This window comes from Camelus ferus, chromosome 20 (assembly GCF_009834535.1).
Source record: "Camelus ferus isolate YT-003-E chromosome 20, BCGSAC_Cfer_1.0, whole genome shotgun sequence".
NCBI classification, from domain to species: domain Eukaryota; kingdom Metazoa; phylum Chordata; class Mammalia; order Artiodactyla; family Camelidae; genus Camelus; species Camelus ferus.
Window position 1 is genome coordinate 22,450,008 of NC_045715.1, and position 19,571 is coordinate 22,469,578.

The window sequence follows — 19,571 nt, forward strand, 5'->3', positions numbered from 1 at the left end:
ACAGAGCAGTTGGCCTCAGAGACTGGAGACCTGGGAGCCCCTGTGACACAGACAGGGCAGAGGGAGGAGGCACTACTCCATTTGGGACATACTATGCCACCTTCTGGGAGGCCCTGGGCCAGGGCCTGGCCTCAGATGAGCTGGAGCACATTTCCAAGGGGAGGAGGGCAGAGAGGGGGTATCCTGAGTGCCTCACAGCAGGTGCGTTCCTGGGTGGCCCCTCCCTGCCCTTCCTCCTCTAGAGCTGTGGCCCCTTCATCTTCCCAGGGAGCAGTGAGCAGCGGCAGATGAAGTGTTTAATGAGTGCAGGGGAGAGAGCAGTTCCACTGAGGGCTTCAGCAGAGGAGGCTGCAGCCACAAGGCCTCACCGCTCCTCCCAGCCCTGGCATCTCTCGCCTTCTTGGTCCTGCCTGTGGCCAGTGGCTTGCAGAGAGCCAACCACCATCAGGGGGTAATCTGAGCCTCAATGCTGGTGTGCATCACCCCAGCAAAGCTTCCCCCCAGGAGCATGGGGTCAGAGTGTTTGTCTCACAACTATATTTTGAAGAGAGGGCCACTCTGGGTGGCTTGGTTTTTGAATTGGAGATACTGAGACCACCCCCAAAAAATATAGGTCAGGGAGAGATAAAGACTTTGGCCTATCAACATGACTATCATGATATAGGGGGGCTTCAGGGAGACCCGGAATTTATGAAGTCCACCCCCACCTCTGATTTTGCCACTTGATTTTAACTGCCTTAGCTGCTCCTATTCTCTGAGACCCAGTGAAAATGTGGGTAGAGATGGGCTTGATCTCCCAGGCCCTAAGATGCACTCTACTCCTCTTCCCTACAAAGGTGTGTGTATGGACGCGTGCACATGTACGCATGCACACACACACACACATACACACACTCACTCACAGACACGTACCTAGCTCTCCAGGCCCCTGCCCTCCCTTTCTATGACCAGATAAACCCTCCTGTGTTTACACAGCTTGACCAAGGGCAGTCAGCCTCACTGGCTGTAAAAGTCAGGCCAAGTCAGCCTGTGGGGTCTCTGGGGGAATCTGGGATTGGGCTCAATGATATTCTATTCCTTCTGACATTATAGAGGCTGCAAAGCTAAAGACTATGTTTCCCAGCTTCCTGTGCACCTAGGGTTTTAGTTCATGAGTTAGGTTCTGCTAAATAGATGCATCTGTGTGAGACTTGGAAGGCAGATGTGCAATGCAGCCAGCTTCCTGGTCCTTTGGCTATTTGCTGCTGGCATGTGGGTTTTCCTTCAGCAGTGTTTCCATGTCCAGTCACCAGCTTTGTGGGAGCTCAGATGCAGGTATGGTGGTGATGGCAGCTTCCAGATCCTGGGATGGCAGCTGCAGCCCTATGTCCCAGTGGTGACTCCAGATTCCCCACCTTCCTAATGGGCTAGTTCAGTAGTGTTGTCCTGTCATCTTGGGACGCTCAGCCGAGAGCCAACTCCTACAGCACTTCCATGGTTTTGTAAGCACCGAATTCCCTATATTAACTTCCTCTCTTCTTAAAATCCCAACACTGCTTCTGCTTCCTGTTCCTGATTGAAACAGACACAAATGCACTTCGTGCTAACAGTTGGGGCATTTAACATGAAGCTTTCAGGTCACGAGAGGTCCCGGAACCACGGTAGCCATGAAAGGCCAAGAAAAAGTGAAATTACCAGTACAGAGAGTGTTCAGACACACACACACACACACACACACCCTGGGAGGAGGCATGGGGGCGCTTTCTCCCTTCCTGTTGCTTCGGTGTTTGGGGTCCCTGGCCACATGTGGCCTCGTGTGGCAGGATGACATGTTGAGATATTCATTTGTATTCTGTGGTAACCCCCATTCCTGACCTTGGCTGTTTCCCGTTCAGTAGCTAGCAGACAGCTGCTGTCTCAGGGAAGGGATGACTCAGCATAAAGAGAGAAACAAGCAGTCCTGGCTGGACTTTTGAGTTCTGAAATCACAGCCCTCAAAGGGAAATGGAAATGATTCATGTGGTTGAACAGTGCAGGAGACTGGGGCAGGTGGGTAAAATAGAACACACTTCCCACCTCTCTTCCCTCCCCCTACACAGAGTTTTCTGGTCTAAGACATCGGGAAAGGCAGAGAGAAATCAAGCAGGACATAGATAGCTTGGGTCCCCAAGAAAGATGAGTCCTAAGGTCAAATCTTGGCCTTTTGGCTTGGCTCACTCTGCTGCCTGATTGGATTGCTCAGAGTCCCCGTTCCAAATTCCTCCAATCTGATTGGCTTAGCTCATCTTTTTCAGCCAGCCCCCAAGTCAAGGTCAGTGACCAGCCTATGAGGAGACAGCCTTTGGCTCTGGTGACCACCTCTGGTCTAAGCAGCCATGGCCAGGAGCTGAGTCACATGGATGGAGGCATGGGTACCACAGGGGCTGCAGGTGGGGGGACAGCAGACACACTGAGTCCCGGAACCTACTGCTTCCTTCACGGATGGCGAATCTCTTAAGGCCGGCTCTGTGCGTTATGCGGCTTTTGTGGTTCTTTCACCTCATTGGTCCATGATGGAGCCACTGCCTTGTCACCTCCAAGATCTAGGAGTTTTGCCAGATGGAATGTTTATTTGCTTTTGAATTTTTCCACTTTGCAGGAAACTACTGCTTTGTTTAAGAAGTTCAGGTAGTCCAGAAGCAAATTTCAAGCCCCAGTTTCTGCTAATGCTGAGCAAGTTTGGGGCTGTCCCCCAAGTGCCCAGTGTCTCAGTTTCCCAATGTATAAATGTATACACCTCTGGAGAGCCTTATGTGACATTCAACAGCATAAAAATGCTATGAAAAAGCCAAAGCAGACCCTGAAAATGTAAACCCCACGGGGAATGGTGATCTCAGTCCTCCTCTTCCCTGTCTCTCCCTCAACTAGACCCCCAGCCCAGGCCTCCCCCACCGTCCCCTCAGATCAGAGGTAGAGAGAGGAGGCTCCCCCTGTACCCCGGCAGGCACAGTGAGGGGCTGGGCCCAGCCAGGCTGGGGCAGCGAGGCATTGATGGAGCTTTTCCCCCATGATGGATGGCCCGCCGGCTGGAGCTGCAGTTCCAATTTGCTCCCCATTTGGACAGACGTTTACCCACAATTCAACTTGTCAGGGCCACAAATCACTCTGCAATCAGGCCAAGGAGGTGGCAGGGGAGAGAGGAAGCAGGGGGCACAGTGGCTCCTGGAGGACCCCAGGTTGGGGAGAGGGGCCACAGGGATGGGATGCTGATGGTGGGAGGTTTGGCTCCATCCCAGGCCCTCTTTTCTCTCCAAGCCTGCCTCCTGCAAGCTCCAGTCACCCCACAGCTCCAGGCAACCTGCTCTATATTCAGTTCTAACTTCGCACCTGCTTCCCCCAGTTCCCTGCCGAGGTGTACCTTCATCCCCCTGAAACAAGCACAGTGAATCCTGTGCTTATTGTCCTATTGCCCCAAACTGTCCTCTGCCCAACTCAACCATACCGGCTCCATTATGCTTGGAAATCTCTAGAGCCTTCTACCTCCTCCACAGGATGGACCCACTCCACCTCTAGGCCATCATGAGAGTTGGGGCTATTCGTTCATTCACTCATTCATTCATTTTGAAAACACTGACTGAGCATTCACCATGTAACAATGGTGAGCAAAACTGAGCCCACAGTCCATGGATGGCAGACAGTAATTAAATAACTAGAGAAGTGTATAACCTCAAACTGAGACAACAGCTGAGGAGGACATGGAGATGATGGGTCTGCCAGGTCTCAGTCTCTCTCCATTTCTTTCCTTTAAAGCTATGCTTAGGCTCACCACCTCCAGGAAGCCTTCCCTGATTGCCCATCCATATACCCCATTAATGGGCACTTCATGATGGATCTCTGGATTCAAGACTTCTCCTGGTGGTGTTTTGTCCTCTTTACATCCCCAAGGGTGAAGACTCCTTAATATAGGGGTCTGCCTACCCAAGCAGGATATGGATACCAGCTGTGCCTTCTTGGGACTCTGTTTGGATGCTTCCTCCTCCAAGAAACCTTCCCTAGGGTGTGTCTTGGGTCTGGAGTCCCTCCTTTGGCCCCCACCACACCCTGGGCCCAGAGGGCATTGAAACTGCCCTCCTCACCTCTGGTACCTCTGGGACATCCAGCTTTACTCTGTGAATCCAAAGATCTCTCCTCCAGTTCTGCTCCTGCCCCCTGGCCTCCCCCCACCTCTGCCGTCTGCTAATGATGATGTAGAGGCAGAGAGAGCAGGCTTTGATCTACAGCAGCTGCCTCCCTCCATGATGGATTTCCCAGCCACACATATCACTTTGCCTGGACTGGTCACAGTGTTCCTGGATTCATCTTGCTGAAGGAGCTACTGCTGCTGTGCTTGGAATAAACTGGGAAGGTAACTGTCCACATGTCCCCACCCAGACAAGTCCTGGGAGGCAGAGTGAGGGAGTCAGGCCCCAGTGATGGCAGGGCTGGGTAATGGACAACCCTTTGTGGTGTCTCAGTGCTGATCCATCAGTTTACCTCTCTGCTGAATGGGTAGAAGCACACGGTACTTTCCCTCCTCAGAAAGAGCAGAACTTGCAGGGGTGAAGCTGAGATGGAGGTGTGAGTGCTGGCAAGCTTCCCCCAACCTTGGGAGGCAGAGGGAGCCATCACCTATTCCAGTGAGGCCAGGACATCCCCATGATGAAATCCTATAGACAGAGCCGGCCCACTTTCAGTTACTCCAATGTGTGAGCATCTGCTTTCAGAAAAAACCAAATGGGGAACAACCGTTCTCTGTGAAGAAGAACTCACTCTAGGATCCTCGGCGATGCATTTTCCTGTTGAATTTCAATGAGGATTTTTCTGCCTGGCATTGATTTATGCTCCCAACCTTTCAGGCACTCATGGTTTGTATAAAGGGAGGACCGCGCACATCAGAGGCGGGTGCATGCAGCTGATCTCAGGGGAGATCCACCCGCCCACTGGAAATGTGGGGCTGGCAGCAGTGGGGAGGCGGCTGAGCTGTGTCCCTCCCTCTGCCTCTGCACCCCCACTCCCCTGTGTACTCACATGTCTGCCTCCCAAGGTGGGCTGTTCTGATAGAGATCTGGGGGTTTGGACCTTGGCAACAAGCCAGTGCTTCTAGGAGGGGCAGAGCAAAGCTGCTTCCACCCCCCAGGCCCCTCATCACTTTCCTTTTGCTCCTTTCAAGGCCCTCCCATTTTGATCGTCCAGGTTTTCATCTTCCCTCCCTCCTCTCAGCTTCCCACAGCCTTGTCCCAATCCTCCCTACACTGGACAGCCTGCATTCACCTCTCAGCCCAGCTCTTCACCTTCTCCACATGCCCAGTACTGTTTGTGCCAGTGGGCATCCTGCCCAGGGGGACGGTGGATGGGCCATTTATGGCTGACAGCACCAGGCCAGGCCAGCCCCTGCTGGGCAAATCCTCCATGCCGAGCCTCTCTGGGCTGGCTCTCTCCTTTACCCTTTCAGGTCTAGGGCCAGTCACGGCCCCCAGGCTGCCAGCCCCCAGGTCCGTATCACCCTTGTTGGTTTCTAGTGTCCCATGTGCACGTATGGTAGACCGTCCCCATTTGAGGGTTGTTTTCTTCCTCGCAGGTCCTATCCCCTTTCTTTGGTCCTTTCCCTGTCCTCATCTTTTCTCTTTTGCCTCTCCTGGGGCTCACTGCTGCTGAGAAGGGGCTAGCTCCTGGGGTGGTGGTGGCCCAGTGGGGCCTGGAGTCCCCAGGCGTGGTGAGGCCCATCAGTCACTTGGAAGATTCTGAAATTCAGTTATAACCCAGGCCCAGGGGAGTTGCTTCAGGTTAGTCAAACTCTCAGGAAGCAGATTTAGAAAACAGATTCCTTCCCTCAAGGCATCTAATGCAGGGTCACATGCTCAGTGGGATGGAAATGTCCAGTTATCTGCCCACAACCTGCCACCTTGGGGCAGGGAGGAGAAATCTGATTCCTTGCAGCATTTTCCAGAAAACATTAATCTCATGAAATGGTCCTTACCAAAGGGGATTCCATGGTCAAATCAGTTAGAGAAACTGTATTCTGTAGATTTCCAATATGTTCCCTTTCAGCAAAGGCTCTGAAATGGCCTGCAGTACAGTATCCTGCTCATTCTGTGTTTGGCCCAGGGTCCCCAAAGCTAGATCAGGGAACCAAAATACTTTTTTGCCCCTAATGACTCATTTCCTGCACCCAGTCTTCTGCAGAACACACTTTGGGAAACCTTGACCTCAAGCCCAGTGTGCATGGCTCTGTGCTGTGGAGAAATAGAGCAGGTTTTAAGCTGTGCAGATGAGGCTGGGGTCCTGGCTCTGGTTCTTAGTGGCAGGCAGGTTTGGGAAAAGCATTTACCATCTTCTAAATCTCAGTTTCTTCATCTCTAATAAGGGAAGAATCCATTGCTCTGAGGATTCAAGGTAATAATCATATTTTAGTAGAGACTTTTTTGGTTGAAAGAACATGATTTGTGTTAAACAAAAAGGAGAATTTATTGGAAAGATGCTGAGTGTCTTCGAGCACCCCCAGGGCAGGTGTGCAGCATGAGAGCAAAGTATCAGCAGGTGAGTGGTGACCTTGGCAGTGTCCATACTCTGCCCTTTATCTCAGTTTCTCTCTGCACATCTGCTTCCTTTGGAGACCATGTTTGTGGTTTCCAGGGGTGTGGGGCTGGATGTGCCCACTGGTAGTCCCCATGGCAGCCTCAGCTCCTGAGTTCTCATCATCTCTTCCTTGCTGTGGTCTAGACTGAGGGCAGGGCCCCTCAGGCAAATTCCAACACCTCCCCCACCTCTCTGAGAGAGAGCCTGATTGGCTCAGCCTGATAAGTCTCCACTTCTGTTCCATCATCTGTGGCCAGGATGTGGGGGTCACCCTGGTGCCACACGCCAAGGCTTTTCTGCCTCAGGAGTGGTTCTTAGCACACATGGTACCGGGACACAGGCTGAGTAGATGCCCACAAGGATGTCCTACAACATGAAAAGTGCCTGAAAGTGGGGTCAGTACTCAGTAAGTGTAGCTGGTATGATTAAGCAAATTCTGTGTCTCCAGCTGAGAAGGAAGTGGAGTACAGCAATAACAAGAACTGTCATCCATCGGGAAGAACTCCACTCATACCCCTCAAACTTCCCTGCAAATAAAATCACCTGGACATAGGACACAAGAAATATTACCGGAAAAAAAAAAAGCCAAAGGATAATTCAGACTACATTCAAATGAAAAACTCTGTTCATCAAAAGATATCATTAAGAGTAAAAAGATAAGACACCAAAATAAAGAAGATATTTACAATATGAATATCCAACAAAAGACTGGAATCCTGACCATATACAGAACTATAAATCGATAAGGAAAAGACAGGCAATCTGATTAAAAAATTGGCAAAAGATCTGAACAGATACTTCCCCAAAGAGGATGCCCAAATGGCCAATAAACATAAGAAAATCTGCTCAACATCATTAGTCATGAGGGAAATGCAAGCTGAAGCATAAAACGATCCCACTACACACCCACCAGAATGGCTCAAATGAAAAGAGACATGTACCTACTGTTGGGGAGGATGTGGATCAACCAGAACTCTCAGACACGGCTGGTAGAAGTCTAAATTTGTACAGCTACTTTAGAAAATCACTCATGGTATCTGTTGAACCTGCACACAAGCAAACCCATGATGAAACATTCCACTTGTAGATATGTACCCTTCAGAAATGCATACAGATGTCCACAGAGATACGTGTCATAGAATTTTCATAGCAATCCTCTTTTGCTATCCTAAAGCTGGAGACAACACGATGCCCACCAGCAGCAGAATGCTGACAAATTGTGGTACAATCATAGGCTGGAACGCTACTTAGCAGTGAGAGCTAATAAACCACCACTGCCCAGAACGACATGAACGAACCTCGCAATGTCGAACAGGAACAGCCAGACCCTGGTGCCTGGAGAATTCCATACACAAGAAGTCCAAAAGCAGGCAAGACTTGTCTAAGCTGTTAGAAGTCAGGGGAGTGGCACCCTCTGGAGAGGTTGGTGGGAAAGGGGCAGGAGGGGGCTTCTGAGGGGGCTATTAATGTTCTATTTCCTGATCTGGTGTAGATTAAACAGATGCGCAAGTCGTGAGAATGCATTGAGTAGTTCATTTATGGCTTGTATGCTTTTCTGTATTTATGTATCCATTAAATAACATTTATTTAAAAAAAAAAAACCCTGGGGGGCTTATGTTAAAGTATAGATTCCTATGACCTATTTCCAGAGATTTTGATTCGTCGAGTCTCAGGAGGGATCTGGGAGTCTGCATTTCAACCAGCTCTCTGGATGATCCTGGGGCAGACTGAGTCTGACCAGCAGACTGTAAGCCTGGCCCTGGCCAGTGCTGGGAGGGTTGGAGTGGAGCTTGGCCATTCTTGGTGGCCTGCTGCATTGACCCGAGGTCTGGGGGAATGTTTCAGGGTGTGAGCAGGAGATGGTGAGGTGGAAGGGGCAGGAAGAGTCTGTGCACCCAAGGGAGCCGCGCTCTCTGGAGTGCTCTCAGAAAAGACTCAGACATGATTTATCATTGCCAGCCTTTCTCAGGTTGGGGCTTGGGTACCAGGAGGGCTCTATTCAATGTCCTGATTAAGTGACTCTCTGGGCCTTAAGTTATTCACCCATAAAACAAAGGGTGCGACCTTGTGACCCCAACTTCTCCGTTCACCTGGCCACCTCCAAGCAGCTCTCTTCTAGTCTTAATCTGAGGCCCCTCCCCAAATACTTCTTGGAGGCTGCTGCTGCTGACAGCACTGGCTGTGGGTGGTCTAACCAGGGTCACTTTCATGTCAGTTTCTTCCCTAGCCCTGCCCCTTCACTGACCAGAAGCTCCTGGAGGGCAGGGCTGGGCTCACTCATCCTTGTTCCCAAGCACCCCACACCGTGTCAGGCACAGTAAAAGTTGAAATGAAACCTCCTGGGGCCTCCCTGCCCTGACATGCCAGGGTTCTGGTTCCTTCCTTTCTGGGAATAGTACGAGAACACACCGGTCCCCAGGGGTAAGAGGGTCCACCATACCGTCCCACCTCCAGCTCACCTATGATATGACTTGACTATTGGTGGATAAGGGGATCCAAAGATGCATCCGCTCAAACCTCCCTCCTGCCTGGAGCTCTGGCAGGCAGGGAGGAAGGCGGGCGGGCACATGAGAGGGTGGGTGGTTCTGGCTGTCTCTGCTGAGTTCACATAGTGGCTGAGTTATTAACTCCTGGCTTGGGCAGGGCAGCCAGGGCCCTGGACACCCCTTGGAGCCGACAGGGGCAGGCCTGCGCTAATTGAAGGCTTAATTAATTTTCCCATTGGAGGCTGCAGCCGGTGCCTTCTCTCTGCCATCTGGCCATCTGTCTTCTCCTGGTGGGATCACCCTCTGCCTGCCTGGGGAGTGCTGAATGCTCCTCCATCTGGGCCCCGAGCACTGCGGGCTCCCAGCCTGGCTCTCCACTCTAGAGGCCCCTCTGCCACTTCCTGGGACCGAGGGTCACTCCTCGTCCTTCAGCCTTCAGGGTTAACCCAAGCTTTGGGTGTTTCCACACAGGCACTGGGGCCCTGCCAGCCACATCTGAGTGGTCCACCAGAATGTTCCAGAGGTGGGCAGGCTGAACACTTTCTGCTGGCCTTCCAGGTCATCTCTGAGGACACAGGGTATCAATCTTCACACCCACTACTGTTTGTGTGAATGAGCCAGAAGTGAGGGGGTGGCCCAAGGGGTTTGCTGGCTACAGCAGCAGGCAGAGGAGAAAAGGGCTGCCCGAAGGTGATTCCCCAAAGCAGACAGAGGCGGTAACTAAGGCTAGGAAGCTCCCACAACAAGCCAGGCACTGAACCGGAACCTCATCCAGTCCTAGCACTCAGCATCTTGGGGTGCCTGTAAGGTCCGACTGTACAGGTGGGCAGGCGGTTAGCTCGTTTGATCAATGTCTTATTGTTGGCACGTGGGGTCTCCAAGGCTGGATGCTCCAGAGCCACTGGAGACTCCTAGTTAAAGGTACCTGTGAGTTTGTGCTGGCCATTCTGGGCCCAGGAAACGTTTCCAGGACTTCTCCAGATATGAGGACCTGAAACTGGTGTACCATCTGTGATCTTGTGCAGTTTCCTGCTTTACTTCTTCCTCTGCACCAACTCAGCTGCCCAGCCCCTACAGAGTGAGAAGGAGGCAGTGTCAGGCAGAGGGAGAGCACTAGATGGGCTGTCAGGGGGCCTGGGCTCTTGCCCTGCTTTGCCACTGGCCTGATGGGTGACTGGGCTTTATTTTGGGCCTCAGTCTCCTCATCAGTAAAATGGACATTAACAATCACTGGGCTGTCGACTTTTACAGACAACGAAGGGCTCCCATGAGACTGAGTATCACTAGGGATGTTCTCATGGAGGGTCATCAATACCACTGGCCTAAGGTGCCCATCATCCCCTGGCACCTTCCAGGCCTCTTGCTACCCACCCACACCAGGAAATGCCAGAGCCTAAGGGACCTGGCTCTGGGCTCAACCTTGCTGTTCACTTGGTGTGACCTTAGACAAGTCACCCAACTTCTCTGAAACTTGTGCCATCCTCACCAGGGTAGGGGTGAAGATAGACCAGGCTCTGTCCCAGGCAGGGCTTTGCCACGAGGCATGAGGGCGACATTCACACACCTGGGGTGAAAGCTAGGACTGGTGAGGGTTGTAGATGACTGGGGTTAGGGACTTTAGGGACTGAAATCTGATCTCAGATTGGAGTAGAACCAGGATTCCTGTCCATTCCTGGTTAGGAACAAAATCTCAGATCAGAGTTGGGATTTGTATTCTGAATGCTGCTTGGGTCAGGGCTGGGGTTGGGGTTGGGGTTGGGGTCTGCATCGGGACTGTATCAAAGGCCCAGGTGGAACTGTGGCAGCGCGGAGAGGGACAGAAGCGGGAATGGGGAGTGTGAACTTGGCCCTGACCCACTGGGGGCTCTGACCTGGTCACTCTGCCTCTTTCGGGCTCAGCCTCCTTGTCTGTGAGTGGTGGGGGTTGGGGAGTCATCACTCTGTCCTGTGTCCTTGCAGCTCTCATAGAACAGCACTGGCCACCATGCTGTGAGCTGTTCCTCCAACAGGCTCACTGCTTGTGTTCTCTGCATACTGTCTTCTTCAATTATGACAAGCAAAGGAGAAAAGAGAGGCAAAATTACCACGACAAGCTATAAGCGACCATAAGCCCGAAAATATGTGAGGCTTATATTTTTGTCAGGCATTGAGTTTCTCCTGCTTCCCCCATGAGATCAGCCCCCTTCAGCTGTACCCCCAAATGACACAGGTTTGTCCTCTGGAGCTTCAGGCTGCAGGCTCTGCTTCTCCTCCCCTCCCAAGCCCTGGGACTGGGGAGAGGGAACCAGAGCTGCGTCAAAGTCTTGCAAGGAGCAGCAGGGAGGATCCCTCCTCAACCACCACCACCAACTCCCTGCTCCCCTGGCCCCTCCGAAGGCCTCTAGAGACCCTTCCTGCTGCAGTGGGAGCTGTGAAATGGGACCATCGTGGCATCCAACTCAAAGGGTCTGGCTCTGACCCCTAGTGCTTGACGGGGGGACTCCCACTATTCTGGCCCTTCCTCTGGAGCAGCTTCCGGCCACAGTACCATGGACCCCCAAGCTGGGCTGGGCACCCATTCCTCCCTCCCCAGCACATGGCAGCTAATGACAAGTACACACCTTACTCGGAGGCCCGCTGAGCTGTGTCAGAGCCTGTCAGCCTCTTAAAGCTACTCTTGGGGGCAGGTGACCCTGGGCCTCCACTGACAGAGCCATGGCCTTTTGTTCTGGCTTTGAGTCCAAGGTCTGGGGTGCATCACGCCTACCCCTAACCCCCAATCTGCCTTTCTGCACAAAGCTTTAGACCTGCCCCTCTCCTGGCAGGGATGGATGACCATGCACAGGCTAATGTGGGAATAAGCTTCCTGAATTGCTTCCATCTGCTTGCAGTGCTTTGATATTGTCGCTCAGAGTGGCAGCTCTAAGAGTATGCTCTCCAGGCCTGGAACACTCTCCAGTACCACCAAGTGGCCTTGCGGTGTCCCTGGAACGTGCTGCAGGCTTCCGTTGCCAAGTCTTTGACTTGTGCTCCCTCGGCTTGGAATAGTGCTGCTCCGTGAATCCATTCCTAACTCTACTCTGTGGGGCCTCAGAGGCAGAAGCAGGCTTCCCTAAACCCACGAAGCCCTCCTGGCCTGTGGCTAGGGGACAGGGAGGTGGCTAGGGGACAGGGAGTTGGCTGGGGGCGGGGCCAGAGCTGGGTCTGGTCTGAGTGAGGCCAGTCCAGACACAGCAGTGGCTTCAGCAACAGCAGGACAGCAGGTCTGTAAAGCAGACACTGGCTCCATCAGCCAATGGGGTGTCCATTCACAAGGGGGTGTGCCGGGGAGGCAGACCTGAACATCATTTGCCCCTGTCACCTCAGTCTTCACATCTATGATGGTCTTAGGTCCCTGAGCCCCTTCTGGCCCTGACCTTCTGAGTCACTGGGAGAAATGGAGGCACAGACTGGGAAGGATCTGATGGGGGAGGCGAGAGGGTGATTGGGATGAAGGTTCACAGCTCAGAGAAGGAGTGGTTGGTAAGAGGCCAGCTGAGGCCTGCAGGGTGGGCGGGTGAGATTGGGAACACACTCTGCCCTCCTCACCACTGTTTAGGGTCTCTCCCCCTTTTTCCCAGAGGGTGAGGGGCTCCAAACCTGGGGAGCCTGGGCTGTGCCCTGAGCAGACACTAGAGGATGCTGGTCTCTTTGTGAACTTGGTGGAATTTACACTCTGGGAAGGGGTCGATGGGGGAGGGGCATGTTTTGGTTAGGATGAGCCTGGACTGACCAGCCAAGCTGGGGAGGAGAGGCAAGCTGCTGGGTCCCTGTGGTACTAGGGTCAGCCTTCTGTGGGGACAACACTGGAGTCTCTCGATAAAGTCCTCCCCTCTGTGTGACACTGTGATTCCTTCTCCCACATCCATGTCTGGCGTGGCCATCTCAGAGATCCACCCCTGACCAATTAACCTTGGGCAAGTTAATCTCTCTAAGCCTCAGTGAGGCTACTGCTATTAGGTGCCTTACAGGCTCTGGTGTCAGCAGTGAGGGCCTCCCCGTCCAGCCTTCACTCTCCAGGGAAAGAAGAGAGGGTAGCTCCGGGTGACCCCTCACCACAACAAAGAAGCTTTGGGGTACAGACACCTCCCTGAGGGTCCCTTCCGGGATGGAGATGAGCCCAGGCCATGGCCCTGCCCCTCAGCCTTGGAGCCAATAATGAATGGGTGTCTGGAGCCCCGAGACCTGCTGCCAACAGCTCAGTCATGGTGTGTGGGGTTGGGGGGCCATGGAACCCCCCAGGGACTCCTTGCAGCCTCTGTGCTCAGCACTCTGCTGGCTCCTGTCTGGTCTTTGAGCATCTGGCTTGAGCCCCTCTCCATGTGGAATTCTCTCCCTCCAAGACAGAGCCTGATGGTCCAGTTGGCTAGCCCTTGCCTAGAAGGTACTAGGCATACTATTCAGCCATACAAGAATATACATATATTCATTTTCATATTCTTTTTCACCATATGCTACTACAAGATATTGAATATAGTTCCCTGTGCTATACAGTATAAACTTGTTTATCTATTTTATATATATTAGTCAGTACCTGCAAATCTCGAACTCCAAGTTTATCCCTTTCTACCCCCTCCCCCCTGGTAACCATAAGTTTGTTTTCTATGACTGTGAGTCTGTTTCTGTTTTGTAAATAAGTTCATCTGTCTTCTGTTTTTTTTTTTAGATTCCACATATAAGTGATCTCATATGATATTTGTCTTTCTCTTTCTGGCTTACTTCACTTAGAATGACATTCTCCAGGGCCATTCATGTTGCTGCAAATGGCATTATTTTATCATTTTTTATGGCTGTAACTTCAGTTTATTCATCTGTAAAATGGGGTTTAAAGACCTACCTGCCTCCTAAGTTCTTCTGGGATTTGGGGGGTTTGTCTCTGCAACTTGGCTCTGGGTTTAGCACAGAGTTGGCTCACTGTCAATTTCTCCTACATTCCTTCCCTCTGCTGCCCTTGAACCCTGACCCAGAATCCAAACATAGCCTCACCTGGTCCTCTTTTGCCACCGTGCCTCGACCCAAGCTGCTGTCTGGTCCCTGCTTCCTGTCATACTTGTCACTCTTGGGCTGCCACAAGACAGGACTGCCCTGCCCCCCCTGCATTGGGCCTAACTCTCCTCATTCCCCATGCCAGCCTCCCTGGGCTCATTTTGAAATCAGATGAGACAACAGGTGGGAAAGCTTTTTGTGGACTGTAGAGGGCTCTGGACATGTGAGGGGTTAAGGTAGTGTCTGCATTGGACACAGAGAGCCAAGGGGACTTGCCAGCAGTCCTGACAGAACCCTCTAGAAGCAGAATGTCCTTGGCCCACCACCTCCTTCAGAGCTGGCTAGCACTCCTGCCTCTCCATCCTAAATGCCATTTCCCCTCCATCTAAATGCCATTTCCCCTGTCTGGGCCTGAGCCACTCTCTACTGTCTGGGGCCGCTGGAAATTTCTCAGGTGTCGCTTTGATTTATGGCTCTAGTTAATTCTCCAGGAGGCCCGTGAGATGCCCTGAGCTCTGGAGCCTCAATGGGATAAATCATTTAACAGGTGGTTAAATATTCTTTAAGGTCTGAGGAGCACAGGCAGGGTGTAGATGGGGGGGCGGTGCTCAGGCTGGGGGAGACTTGGCAAATTCCTCACTGGAAAAAGGGAAAACTATGTGGTCATTTCAGAACCCATGGGAGCAATTTGTCATCAGCAGTGGCTAAAGGCAGCACCTGTGGGCCCCTTCCTACCCTTGGGCCTGGGAGGCTGGGGGCCTGGGCATTGGAGGGTGTGGGGAGGTGGCAGGATGCGGAGGTGGCCTGCTGGGCCCTCTATGACCTGTGTGCTCCAGCCCTGTGATCTCTGTCAGGGGGTACCCACGGGACCCCAGAGGCTCTTGGATGGGAGTAAGGACTCTGAAACCACAAAACTCAGGGCCAGACACAAAGGTAGCCGTATGATGTGGCTGGCCACTCTAGGAAAGTAGGAGGTGGGGAGGCCGAGGGCGTACTGGACAGTGAGTATTCTGCCTAATGGCATTCAAATATGAGACTACAGCAGGCCAGCCAAACAAAACAGAGCTGGGCTCTCACACAGAGACCCCAGAATTATGCAATCCTTCTATCACACATTTCAAAGCGCTTTGCCATCCTTGATAACATTTAACCCTCACAACAGGCTCAGAGGTCAGCAGGGCAAGGGATATGACCCCAGTGTACAAAGGAGTCAATGAGCTCAGAGAGGCTGAAATCCTGCCAGAGGCAGCACAGCTAGCTAGAGGCCAAAGGGAATCAGGCCAGGGGCTGGGAGAATGCAGCTCACCTAGAGGGGGGGAATCAGGAAAGGACCCCAGAGATCACTATGCCCAAAGCACCCAGTTTACAGATAAGGAGACAGGTCCTGAGAAGGGCAGAGACTGGCCCAAGGGAAGGACAGAGGTAGAGATGGGACGAGGCCTCAGGCAGAAGGCTTGAGGGTAGATGCCTGCCTACCCCCACCTCCGACAAGTGTTCTCCCCTTGGGACCTCAGTTTCCTGTAAATGAAGGTTGCTAGTAGAGTCTAGGGAGGCTGGGAAAATGGAATTGACAGTAGCCAGGGTGGGAGGGGAGGGAGGAGTGGGAGACCCTCCCCGGGACACCTCCCCTCCCTCCATCCCCGGCCTCCTAGCTCCGTGCTGTACCCTGTGCTCACATCTTCTTCCGGGCCCCCACTCCCATCTGTCCAGGGCAGCCCCAGGGTGCTGTGTCCAGGCTGGAGTGAGGCATTGCTTTATGCTGCAGGAGGAAGTATCCTCTTGGGCTAGGGCTGGAGGAGCAGGACAGGCCTGGGCTTCAGACCACCCCCTTGGCTGACCCTGGATCAAGATGGCCAGAGGGACCATCCCCAGAGAGGCAGATCTGCTCCAGGGCATCTGGGCTGGGGGTGGGCTCCGGGCATTCCCAGGAGTGACTCCTGCCCCAGCTCTCTAGGCAAGTCAGAATGCACTGGAACGGCTCAAGTGGGCACAGGGCCCAGGCAGGTACGGAGTAGCCTGCCCTCACTCTCACAGCCCACCTGCTTCCTATTAGAAAGCTGCAGGGCAGGAGCCATTCAGGTGGATAAATGGGAGGTTCTGAGAGCTCATGAGGCAGTGGAGGAAGCCCAAGTTGTGGGAGTGACACTGGCTTTCAGAACAAGGCCAGTCATCCCTTCCTTCTGCTCCCACCAAGCCCTCAGGGGGCCCTGGAACTGCCATGGACAAGTGCTGGGGAGGATCCCTAGGGCATCTGGTGTGTGTGTGTGTGTGTGTGTGTGTGTGTGTGTGTGTGTGTGTGTGTGTGTGTGTGTGTGTGTGTGTGTCTGTGTGTGTGTGTCAGGCAAATGTCACACCGTGGTGCCCACGCCTGCCTCTCCAGCCCACAGTGACCAGTGCTCTGCAGTTGCCTGCTTGTGGTCGGATTGGGAGTTTATTGAGCCTGTGGTTACTCTCTCTCCCAGGCCAGTGCCCTCTGTGGCTGGCCGAGGTCTTGATCCCTGTCCCACACCTGGGGTTACATGGCATAGAGCATGTCAGAGTACGCCACCTAGTCCAGAAGTGTTGTCAGAGAGAGAGGGAGGGGCCCAGGGTCCCCCAGTAAGTCTGGCCACGTCCCCCTTGGGCCCAGGCCAGGGCTAAGTATGCAGTGAGAGGCAGCACTGGTGCATTCCCCCCAATCTGGATGCCCCGTCTTCTGAGCCACCCCACAGCTCTCTCTTACAGCAATGGAGGATGAAGGAATACATCACCTGGGGCTCTAGTTTTATGAAGTACTCATCTGACCCTGGCCTCCAGGGTAATTAACTCACACCAGCACTGTGGAGCTTCAACAGCCATTAGCACACTGTCCCCAGCACCTCCATCAAACTGTCCACCTGGATGGGGCTTCCTGGGAGGGACTGGCTGAGTGGAGCCCAGGGCGGGTGGGGTTTTGGTTCTATCACTTGGGTTCTCAGCCTGGGGGAAACTGTTGCTCCTGGATTTTGCAGCAAGCTAGAGGGCTGCAGGTTAGATGCTTAGAAGGACTTCCAGAGGAAGAGGTTGAGTATGGTCCTCAGCCTCCAGGGCTGGGGGCACTTTGGACATCTTTTCTCCTTTTGTAGCTAGAGGCACAAGGTCCAGTGTAGGGGAATTGCTGACTCTAAATCTTGCTGCTTGTTACTGGCAGGGAGAGGAGCCCCACTCTAGTGCCTTTTGCATTACTTAGGCTTCTGGACTAATTAGGCCTTGCCCCAAGCCCAGGAATGTTGCCAATGGGGCGCTGAGAAATAGCAGAGACACCCGTCCATGGAGGGGTGAGTACTGGGGGACCTAGTTCACCCTACCCCAGGCTGCCCACACCGAGGGTGCCTGGGAAGGTGGTCTGGCCTAGGGGTGAGGACCTAGGGTGCAGGGAGGCATAGCCCCCACCAGGCCTGGTTCTACTAACTCAGCATTTACTACTCACCTACCTGTTTCTGCATCGTCCTGGTTCTCCAGAGCACCCTGGCTGACGGGGACTGGGCAGGCTGGGCAGCTCAGAGGCCCAGAGCTAGGGTGGAGAGAGCACAGGGGTCAGGCCCAGGGAGGAAGCTGCAGCCAACGCCTTCTCTCAGCCTGGGCTGCGGGCGCACTCCAGCCTGGAGCTGTTGGCTGTTTGGGAGATTCCTCTCCCCAGCTGTAGCCAGAGATGGGGATGAGCTGGGGGAAGGCAGTGCCTTGAAATGGAGTTTAGAGTACAGGGAGGCAGTGAGCCCCCAAATGACATCCAGCCTCAGACAGAGTAGCAACCCCACCAGGCCCCCTAATGGCTCATCACACCCCTATCCCTGTCCAAGCTGTGCCCTCTAGAAAAGAGCCTCAGCATGGGCCTTTCCAGATTGTGAACAAACACACATCTGACCACAACAGGCCCCTCCTCTAGGAATCTTTTCCTGATCCCCCTTCTTTCCCTTCCCCACTCCCAGTCCCTGCCTGGGGATGGGGCCAGATGTCTCTCCTCTGGGCTCCCAACACACCCTTGGCATTAAAATGGCTTATGCATCTGAGTCATCCAAGCAGCCCTCCCCAAGCATCTAGCACGGTGCCGGTCTAGAGCAGATGCTCCAATATCAGCCGCTGAGTCTGCAGGCAGGCTGGAAAACCATGGTATGGTTCGCACACCTGTTTGTTGTTGACCTTGGCCAGATCACTTTACCTGTTTAGGGTCAGACTGAGCTACTGTTTTTCAAACTTTTTTGAAATGCATGTAATATCAGGACACAATATATACAACATACGTATCATAAAACCAAAAACTGAGAAAATTTTGGGAACAGAGACAATACTTTGTGAACTGATGCTCTTATTGTACGGGTTATACTCTGATATTTTGTGTTCTCTTTCCTTTTTTTTTTTTTTTTTTGCTGTTGTTCCCTTAAAATAAGGCTGGTTGCAAACCATGAAACGACCCTCCCATTCATGGGTGGCAAATATCGCCTGAGATGGTCCCAAGCTTCTCTGCTGCTTAGTGCTCCCCCAAAGCCTTCCTAATGCCCCCAGCAAAGATGTGGCTTTTACCTACCAAGACACAGATGCAGCAGCATGTTTGTGCCACTGACACTGCCTGTCCTCGGCCTTGTCCTAGCCTGAGACATCCTGCCCAGCCTGAGGGCTGACACTATGTGCCTCGGTCTCAGGAATGAGGCTTGAGGGAGGCAAGGCCCAGTCTCCAGCTGTCTGGGGGAGATGTCAGCCAAGCCATGCGTGAAGGCCTCAGGTCAGAATAAAGGAACCTCTGCCAGGCTCCCAGAGCAGCCCTAAATCTCATGCTCCTGCCCTCAGCCTGGTTGGGAGCCTGGCGAAGAAGTTTCTGGAAAACTCCACTTCCTGCCCTGGGTCCCGGCCTGGAGATACCTCAGCTCTCCTATGCCCCAGTCTTGCAGGGACCTCAGTGGCTGCCCTCTACCAGCCCAGGATCCCTCTAAGAGGGAAAGGGGGTGCAATTAGAAATTACAGGGGGATGACAGGCATAAACCAGGGTGGCTGGGCAAACCAGGATGAGCAGTGACCCAGCAGGGCAGCCCCCCTCCCCACCCCCCAGGTTCAGAAGCAGGGAAGCAGCTCACTCTGCACAGGCTGAGGAGGCTGCAGACGCCTTACACCAACCTCCTGCCTCACCTTAGCGGCCTTTGCTGCTCTCGGCAACGTAATACCTCTCTCCTCACAGACTCCATTGACCACTGGGCCCCTCCTCCTGGCTGACCAGCCCCTAATGTTGTGTGGGTTTAAAAGTGAACAATGATTGGCGGAGGGGCGGCCATGTGACCCAGTCCTCGCCAGTGAGATGTGAGGGGAGGGCTGCTGGCACTTCCCAAAAGGATTTTCCTGATAAGAAAAGCCCCTGGGAGAAGAGGCTCTGTGCCCTGAATCTGGCTTTGGCTGTCTGGGTACCAGGGTGAGAGCTCAGACAGAGCTCCGTAGCTCTATCATGGTTGACCCCAAGGAGGACAGAGCAGGACAATGGAAGGAGCCTGGGTCTTGGTGACG

The 19,571-nt window shown here is 53.3% G+C and overlaps 1 long non-coding RNA gene across 1 annotated transcript; it reads right to left on the minus strand.

Annotated features, from left to right (window-relative positions):
* Positions 1-10,102: 10,102 nt before the first annotated feature.
* Positions 10,103-19,245, minus strand: LOC116658394. The gene is made up of 4 exons (XR_004313774.1): positions 19,203-19,245; positions 17,516-17,595; positions 10,931-11,100; positions 10,103-10,130 (listed from the first exon to the last, which is right to left on the minus strand). It is a non-coding gene; the product is annotated as an uncharacterized LOC116658394 (long non-coding RNA).
* Between the last annotated feature and the right edge of the window lie 326 nt (positions 19,246-19,571).